The sequence below is a fragment of the Nelumbo lutea genome, chromosome 4 (genome assembly GCF_056320005.1).
Source record: "Nelumbo lutea isolate HS-2025 chromosome 4, American lotus-T2T, whole genome shotgun sequence".
Lineage (NCBI taxonomy): Eukaryota > Viridiplantae > Streptophyta > Magnoliopsida > Proteales > Nelumbonaceae > Nelumbo > Nelumbo lutea.
Genome location: NC_142687.1, coordinates 55,864,293 through 55,874,519, shown reverse-complemented (window position 1 = coordinate 55,874,519; position 10,227 = coordinate 55,864,293).

Here is a 10,227-nt window from a genome sequence, read left to right as displayed (position 1 = left end):
GACACTGACTTAAACAACTTTGCAAACACCAAATTTAAAATATCAAATGACAAATGATTAAGACGATTGTGCCATAAATAGACTTAACTTGTACTAGATTGACTCTTAAACATTGTGATTGTAGACTAAGCTTATTCTCTAGCATGTAGAGTCCATCCACCATATCATCTACCAATTGTCTTCCCCGAGGCCAAATCCTGGAGTACACAATAAGAAGGGAAAAAAGTTACTGAGTAGTTTAAAGAATTAGTGACACCACTAACAGAGAACAAATTAATGGGGAATTTTGAAACATATAAGACATTAGTTAGGGTGAGGCAAAGGGAAGAGAAATGATTCATTGGCCAGCTATGGTGGAATATGAACCATCAGCTAGTCTCACCTTGTCTCTACTAGAGATGAAGTGGTAGGTATTAAAATAAGTGGACTTACCAGTCATATGTTTTGATGCTCTAGAATCAATTATCCAAGGAGAGTCAGGGGGATGAGATTATACATGGAAAGATATGGCAGAGTTATTTGATGTAAATGCAAATGAAGTTGAAGGAGGAGAAGAATCCATCTAACAAATTCCTCTACCATAGAGTTCCAAATCGTCACAGAAGGAATTGATAATATCCTACCTCGTGTCAGAACCAGAAGTGTATGTCTGAGTCATAGTAGTAGTAGGGGGCTGATTCTCCTGAGAAGCCATATTTGTTGTGGTGAACTTTCTTGGACCTTGTTGTCCTGACTTCTTATTCAGGTCTAAACCTTGCTTCTTGTTTAAATCCTGGGCCCATTTGGGCTTCCATGAAGATCCCAACATATTTCTTGGGTGTGTTCGGATTTTTGGAAATGGGTGCACCATAGTTTGTCTTTGTCTTTCACCCTTTTTTGAGGGTCCCCCTTCTTAAAAAAATTTCCCCCTCTTGTAGTAACATTCTCTTTTGCTGCCAACACAACTATATCCCCTCCAGACCTATTCATTAAATTTCTTTTACTCTCTTTCGACTGTACTAATGCATAAATCTCCCAGACAGAGGGAAGATCCTTGTTGCCTAGGATCTGGACTCTGACGGATTTATATACTGATTCAAACCATGGAGAAATGCAAACACTCTCTATTGGGAAATAAGCTTCTTGTATGCTTTTGCATCTTCATCACACATCCAATCTACACTCTGATAGTGATCTAATTCCTTCCATATGGAGGTTAAATCTGAATAGCACACAGAAAGGTTCCTTTCCCCCTATTTACAAGTGGATGATTTTGCCTATAACTGATAAATTTTTGCATAGTGACGTAGTTCAGAATAGGTTGATTTTCCATGCTCCCAAATCTCATAAGTCATTTAAGCCCACATAAAGTTCCTTCTTACTTGAGGTTGCATAGACACCAAAAGCCAAGACACAACCATGTTGTTTTCCTAGTTCCATCAATCATACTCAACACTCCTGGAATTCGGTTATTTAATTCTCCCATTTATTTACCCTATTTTTCCCCTTGCAGTAATGTATAACTTGATCCCCCTTGACCATTCTAAGTAATTTAGACCATCTAGGGGTATAACAGCCATAGGGAAGGATAAATCTATTCCCTCACTTATTCCATTCTGCACTGAGGAGACTCTAGATGTGGCAGAGTCTTCACCACTCATAATCACAACTTTAGGTTACATTCCAACTGAACACAAAGAAGACCAAATAGAAGTAGCCGAACACCCCAATAAAAAAAAATTGCACTAGGGAATTAGAGACAACCACACCCCTCCTTTCCCCTCTTTTAAATATCAGTTCTTCAACAAAAAATAGTTGTTGTTACCGAACTCACAGGTCATCACTGGCCTATCATAAATCAGGTATGACTGATGTAGCAGCATATACAAGTCCTCTCTTGACCTACAAATCAAGTGTGATTGTTGTTGCAACATATACAGGTCATCCCCTGACCTACAAGTTCACCAGAAGGCTGCTATCACAACATATAAAGGTCATTACTAACCTATAATCGGTTACAGGGATCAACCAATCCCACAAAAAAGGAAAGAAGAGGGATTGCTCGCCTCACATTAACAAACTGGACCTATTACAGGTTTTGTTCTGGCACACGACCAGAAAAAAAATAAAAAAAGAAGGAAGAGAGAGTACTTCAGTCCAACTGAATTTGGATCTAGATTTGGCAAAGGGTGAAGACAAAGAAGGTTTGCTCGATCTCTTCTTTTAAATCTGACAATCCTACTCTGATACCATGTTATCCAAATGAGAAGAAGGAAGAGAGAGAGAGAGAGAGAGAGAGAGAGAGAGGAGAGAAGAGAGACAAAGATTTGGAGTATCAGAAAAGGTGTTGGCGGCGCCAGCTTTTTATTATTTATACTAGGGCGACAACTTAAAATAAAAAGAGCTGAAAGTATTAAAGTACCCCTATGGTAGTAAACATATGGAATAACAACATTTCAATAGTATTGAATGATGCCCCAATAAGTAGTAAGTGTTAGTATGAGAGAAAGAGAGAGAGAGAGAGAGAGAGAGAGAGAAGAGTGAAACTCAAGAGACTTCAGATTTGTCAGGGTTGATCAGTCCAATCGAACCAACCCAAAAAAAGAGTATTTATATTACTCAATAAATGGACAAGATTAACGAATAAAAGGTACATTATTGTAGAAGGCAAAAAATTAATGTACATGCATAGTAGTTTACAATAAAGATGGTAAAATGACAAAATTACCTTCCATCTTCTCTAAACTCTCCCTCAAACTGATATTGGTGAACAAGCATCAGTTTGTCCAAAAGAAAATTAAATCGGGCTTTGGTCATAGCTTTGGTGAAGAGATCTACAAGTTACAAGCTCGAGGAGACATGTGGGAGAGAGATGTGATCCACAAGAAGAAGGTAACGAATGAAGTGACAAATCCACCTCAATATGTTTAGTACACTCATGAAATATCGGATTGGATGCAGTCTTGATAGCATTCATATTGTTAGCAAATAAAGGGATGGCATATGAGTGGTCAATGTCCATATTAAGAAGTAGACCCTTGAGCCAAACTATTTTGCTACATACAGAGGACATGGTGTAGGTGAGGTGGCGGCTAGGTTAGAGAGGTGGTCTCTTTGAAAGATAGAGAAAGGCCATGGGTAAGGGGATTGAATCAGAGACTAGGGCACAAAGAGAAAGAGAGAGAGAGAGGATTGCAGAATGGGAGATTAATGATGAGGATGCTCGATGATTGAGTCTATTTCAATATGAAGAGGATCTCTATTTGTGGGAGAGATCCCGAGATCCTGAAAGGAAGGAGTTAAAGACATTTGTTTTATATTAAAAAAGGGAATATTGGATTTGCTACCAATCATTAAGGGTGCTATTGGGTTTTCGCCACATGTCCCTATGGGAATCTCTTTAAAGATTTGCTTTCCTTTCACTCGGAGATATCCATGGCCCACATGTGCTATTGCCCTTTGTGCGCCTTACTTAACTGACTTGGTGCTAATGACATCACCGACTGGTGGACGAAGCCATATTAGGCTTATGTGGCACCTTGTCGCATTCGTTCCTTTGAAGTCACACATGTAGGTGACATCTGGGTTCGTCCTTAATTTATTGCGGTGCCAGGTGCATCATGCCCGTCATTGCAAGTTCGTCCTAGGTTTGTTTTGAGCTTGCACTAAGGATGGGTTTATTATGAGCATGCGATGGACCAAGAGTTCATTGCAGACATGCGATGCAATGTAAGTTCATTGCAGAGAAAAGATTAGTTGTAGGCTAATCACAAGCACCCAAGTGGTATCAATCCAATGTTCACTATGCTCTGAAGGACTAAGTGAGCACCATGCACCTACATTAGCTCACCTTCTTATTGGTAAGTGGGAGCTTATCGATAAGCACTTTGCCTTGGTATTTGTTTTTAGGTCTTGTGATGAATCAACTTGATTTTGGCTTTTGTCAGCCCCCCTGTTCGCTGGAAAACTGGGAGTCGGTTACTCGAGGGATCGTGTGTTTATGGCTTTGATCATTCAATAGGTATTTGTTCTTTAACAATATTACTCCATGGTTTATCCCCCCCCCCCCGTCTTTCAATGTTTCCCTTTTTGTTGATGGCCAATTTCACACTGACTTTGTGTGTTTCAGCCCCCCTGGCCATTGGCAGGAAGGGAATTAGCACTAATGGTGTTATGCTTTCAATAACTGGTTTTCGATAAATGAGGCTTGATAGCGTATTATATTCGGCACTTGATGGAAATCGAGTAAATCGTTGAACTAAGACCACATGGCAGTTTTCAATAACTAGATTTTACTCGTCATTTCATAATGATTGTATTCCATTTGCGTGTGTCCTACGAACTCGGTATCCAATACATAAAATTGGAGGTTGATGACGTGGCCATTGGTTTGAATTAATGTGCCATTTCATCCCGCTTTTCAAAGGTCATAATTGTAATTCCATTGGATTTCTTTTGCATTAAGCTTCGGTTGAGGTTTTGTGCTCGTGCCCATTCATTTTCTTCAACCCCGTTTATCACTCCCGGTATGCGAGAAGTACTTATAAAAGGACGGTGAACTATACGAGTCTCCACCTTGTCTTCTTTGTCTCACTTGTTATTTTACTTTCTATGTTTTGGCCTACCTGTCGTTCCCTTCTTTGTTAACTTTTGTGTTGTCCGTCATACCCTATTCCATTCGGCATGCCTCCTCGTTAGAAGAAAGGGGAGAAAGGTGTGGAGTGTCCCTTGATTTCGTTAGGGGGGTAGACACAACAAAACTACTGTTGGAGAGGGAGGTGGCTATAGCAGCCGAAGGGGAACAGGGTTTCTAGCTACTGATACCAGTTTCGAGGGGTGTGGAGGGTATATTTGACCCCATCCAAGGTATAGAGTTGTGTTTTTGTGAACGACGAAACCCACCGGTGTCCTATAAGTGTTAGGAACCTAGGACCAATAGCTCAAGATCCCCAAATAGTTGTACTGCTTGGGTAGAATATATCCTCGAAAACCCCAGGTATTGCCAAATGCTATAGGATTCTGGTCTTCTTAGATTCGTGAATTGTTACATGAATCTAATTGGTAGGGAAAGAGTGAAGTTTGTGTGGCATTTGTTTGGAGCATTGGTGTTGTTGCACCCACACCTTTGTGGGGGCGTTTGGAGAGTTCACCATCACCGTAGAAGATGTGGCTGCCTTATTGGCATTGCCCATTGGGGGCGCTATATTTGCCCATCACCTCCAACACATTTAATCTATTCCTGTGAATTTGAGGGAGCTCTGCTCCTTCATGAAATCATTACTTATAAGGTCTGGGTAGATCGGACTACCACTCGGGGGAAGATGCTATTGGAGTCATGGCTGGAATTTTGGTTTGAATTGTGTGGTGAAAGGGCTTGCAATGGTCTGTCAGGAACTTACCAAATATTGTTATAAGAATGGTGTGGCCCCTTTGGGGCACGAAACTGTAGACCCCGTTCACATACGAGGGTATCCTAATGATAAATATTTGGTGTCGAAGTTTGTAGCTAAGTTTGCTATGACTAATATTTGGGGAGGTTGGCTACCTCCCACTGAGCTTCCTCCCATAGTCGTGGGACCGGTGTTGACTACTGTTGCAACGATAATGCATGATATCTTGAATTGTCCTATGATTAGCTTTCGTGGCTCGACTCTGCTCGATGGTTGAGGAACAAGTTGTCTTGCTGGTTCACATATTCTGGATGGTTGGCCTTGGAGGATAACAACTGGTTTTTGGTCGGTCATTAAAGGATGTTTGCATTCGTCTTAAGGTAGTCGAGGCTAATCTTGCAAAGGCTACTAAGAAATTAAAAACCCTCATGGAGGAGTGTGGTCGTCAACGGAAGATAGTGGCCGAATGCGAATCGGAGGTGAAGGATTTGAGAGATTTTGAGGCTCGTAGGCCAACGCTAGAGGGTATAATTTTAATAAGGAAAGATTGGGCTTCTCTATAATTTACTAGTTTTGTACATATGTTTATAATGAATAGATGTGCGTTTTGTGCTCAAGTGTTTTGTATTTACATTATCTTTTGTATTTGTGCAAGCGACTTTATTGCGGCGCCATTGGGCTATTGGCCTTAGCATATTACATTCCGGTGCTAACGCATAACAGACTTAAACGTAGAGGGAAGTTTTTCCTATAAGGCTTCCACATGAGAGGGCTTTCTACCACAACGTACAACATAACCTCATCATTTGAAGATACAGAGAAAAAAAGCTTTTCTATTTTTGTACTAAAGCTTCATCGCATTTTAATTTGCATGAAAATTTGAGACAAATTTGTGTGTGGTGTGAATTGAGAGACACATGGTCTGAGTTTTTATCGCGGCTTGTGTTGGTCGTAAATGGTAGTCTCCTCATTTAGAGTTGTGTTGCTTTGTGTATGCCTTCATAAGTAAGCATTTTCTTCGTATGTTTCTAGAAGTTCATCCCAAATGAGTATCATTGCAAGTACATACGGTCTTTAATTCCAAACCACTATAGGAAATAGTAAATCGTCCGTGCCCCTTGTTTTGAGGCCCATCACAGGTGTTAAATATAGTTTGTGAACGAAAGTTGCAAGTGTCCACTGACAATGAAGGCCCATTCTACTGTAGGTGAGGTGGCGACTAGGTTAGGGAGGTGGTCTCTTTGAAAGACAGAGAAAGACCATGGGTAAGGGGATCGAATCAGAGACTAGGGCATGAAGAGAGAGAGAGAGAGAGAGAGAGAGAGAGAGAGAGAGAGAGAGATAAAGAGGATTGCAGAATGGGAAATCATTGATGAGGATGCTTGATGATTGAGTCCGTTTCATTATGAGGAGGATCTCTATTTATGAGAGAGATCTCGAGATCCTGAAAGGAAGGAGTTAAAGGTGTTTATTTTATACTAGGAATGGGAATATTGGATTTGCTTCCAATCATTAAGGGCACTGTTGTGGTTTTGCCACATGTCCCTATGGGAATCTCTCTAAGGATTAGCTTTCCTTTCACTTAGAAATCCCAATGGCCCATGTTTGCTACTGCCCTTTGTGTGCCTTACTTAATTAGCGTGGCGTTAGTGACGTCACCTACTGGTGGGTGAAGCCATATTAGGCTTACGTGGTGCCTTGTCATGTTCATTGCTTCGAAGTCACACGTGTAGGTGACATCTGGTCTCGGTCCTTAGTGAACCGGGATGTCGTAGCGCTTGAGGGTTTATCGCAGTGTTAGGTGTGTTGTGACCCTCATCGCAGATTCGGCCTGGGTTTGTTTTGAGCTTGCACTAAGGATGGGTTTATTATGACGTGCGATGGACCGTGAGTTCATCGCAGATTTGCGTTGTGATGTCTGTTCATCGTAGAGGAAACATTGGTTGTAGGCTGATCGCAAGTGCCCATGTGGTATTAATCCAATGTTCAGTATGCTCCGAGGGACTAAGTGAGCATCATGCACCTACACATGGCTCTATACTCTTCTTTAGTAGATGACTTTGAAACCGTTCTTGTTTCTTGCATTTATAAGAAATCAAAGCATCACCAAAAAAGATACACCATCTAGTAGTAAAATAATGAATGTGTAGGCAACATGCCCAATCAATAGATGCATAAGCACAGAGTTGAATAGAGGAAGAAGATGAGAAAAACAAGCCATGAGACATTGTTCCCTTGACATAACGAATGATCCGAAAAAAACTACTAAAAAATGGGGCTGGCATAGAGCAAATACAAACTAACTCACAAGTTGGACAACATACAAAATATCTGATCTAGTCATAGTTAGGTAGATAAGACTACCTACAAGTTATTGATATAAAGTAGCATTAGGATGGAACTCACCCTCATCCTTAGCTTACGGTTTAACTCTAAAGGTGTATCGACTTGTTTAAAATCAATCAAGAGAGCCAATGCAATAAATCAAAGGCATGTTTTTGTTGGTTGACAAAATGGCCTTGAGGACATCGTTGAATTTCAAGGCGAAGATAATAGGTGATCGGCCTATGATCTTTCATTTTGAAAGAGTTGTTGAAAAGGAGTTTCAAGTTATTAATACCATCCACATCATATCCGGTGATAAGAATATTATCAACATGTACTAGGAGGAAAGTTAACCATTTTGCTTGCTTGAAGGTAAAAAGAGAGTATTTTAAAGCACTTTGCTGAAAATCAACCTCCAACACCATTGTACAGAAGCAGTCAAACAATGATTGTAGAGCTTATTTAAAATCGTATAATGATTTTCTTCAGTTTATATACCAAGAGAGGATTATCACAATATCCAAGAGGTAGTTTCATATAGACTGTCTCTTGTAAATACCCTTGGAGGAAGGCATTCTTGACATCCAACTGATGAATTGTCCATTGCCTAGGAGTAGTGATGCCAAAAGTAAACAAATAATTGCCATTTTAGCCAATAGAGCAAAAGTTTCATCATAGTCAATCCCATATTCTTGCTTGCAGCTTTGAGCAACCAAGTGGGCCTTATATTTGTCCAGAGTACCATCTAATTTGAGTTTCACTGAATAAACCCATCAGTTATCGGTGATAGAGGCATCTTAGGGAAGATAGACAAGTTCTTAGGATCATTCTACAATAAGGCCTGGACCTCTAAGTCCATGGCATCCTTCAAATGCTTAATTAAGACTTATGAATGTATTTAGAGGACAAAACAACAAAAAATGAGTTATGATTAGAAAAGAAGCCATAACGGTCAGGTGGATGAGAAATACGCAAAGATCAACGCAAAGAAATAGATGAAGGCAAATCAACAGGATGAGGGGAGGAACTTATAGTAGTGATGGATGGAGAAGAATGTCCCATTGTTAGTGCTGGATGTGGAGGAGGCATAGGCAATGAGTAAGCTGGATGCTTCCTGAAATAAACCTGAAGCTAAGGACTAAGAGAAGGAGGATCACCCATAGAGCCAAAATGATGCAAAATAGAAAAGGATGGTGTAGGCAATTTACTAATATGTTTAAAGAATGAAAGGTTCTCAAGAAAAATGACATTACAAGATATGCACAACCTATAGACTTTAAGATCATAACAGAGAAATCCCTTATATTCCATGTTATATCTCATGAATGCGCACATAGCTGATTGGGTTGTTAGTTTTGTGTGTTCATGGGAAGGGAGATGGATAAAATAGACATAACCAAGGACACAAATCATGGACATGTTTAGTGGATGATGAAATAAGGACTAAAAGGGAGAGGAGTTTGCAAAAACAAAAGTGTGAAGGATATTAGTGAGGTGTACAATAGTGCGGGTCCACCTCTACCTAGAAGGTAATGGAAACATGAGTCTTGTAATAGGGATCTAACCATGCTATCAATATGACGATTCTTGTGTTTAGATACCCCATTTTGTTGAGGTGTATTTGGACAAGACCTCTAGGACTAACTACCATGTTGTTTGATATAGGTTTAGAATTCACCATTCTTACCACCAAGGTACTCTCCCTTTGAATCTGACCTCAATATGCTTATGGTACTTTTAAATTTGGTTATAATCATAGCATGACAGTTATTGAATGTGGGAAAGACTTTTGATTTTTTTTGAAGAAAGTAAACCTATGTGTATTTAGTGCAATCATCAATAAACAACACAAAATATTTGTAATCTAAGCATGAAATAATAGGAGACGACCAAACATCATTATGTATAAAGTAAAATTGTGTAGAAGTATGTTTAGTAGAAGATGAAAAAGGCAAAACATGACTTTTACTATAGTAACAAGTTAAATAAGATTTATCAACATTCTTAAGTGAAACAACAGTCATAGGCAAACAATTGCAATTAGAAGAAAACAAATGGTCCAAGTTTTTAGAATGGGTGTGGCCCAAATGTATATGCCATAAGTGCCACACATTAGTACAAGAAATAAAAGAAAAACTAGAAATTGTAAACAACAAACAAGAGTTTGATGAAGCTCACTTATTTTCAAATTCCAGGGCAAACAATTTCCCAAGCTTATGCCCCTTCCCCTTTAACTCTCTAGTGTGCTAGTCCTAAATAAAACAACCGTTACGAGTAAATAGAACATTACTGCCATCATCGACAAGTTGACTCGGAAAATGTCCCATAAACTTATTGGTCTAGTTGAAAATTGAAGTGGGATCAAGCCCCTAATAAGTAACAAGTCATTCTGATGGTGGAACCTGTGATACATGGAAATCAACCTTGATCAGAATTGAACTTAAATCGATCGTCAATACAATGCAAGAATTGAAAGGTTCAACTTTGGTTTAGAATATCTGAGTATGTGATTGTTGTTTCTTTACTTCATTCC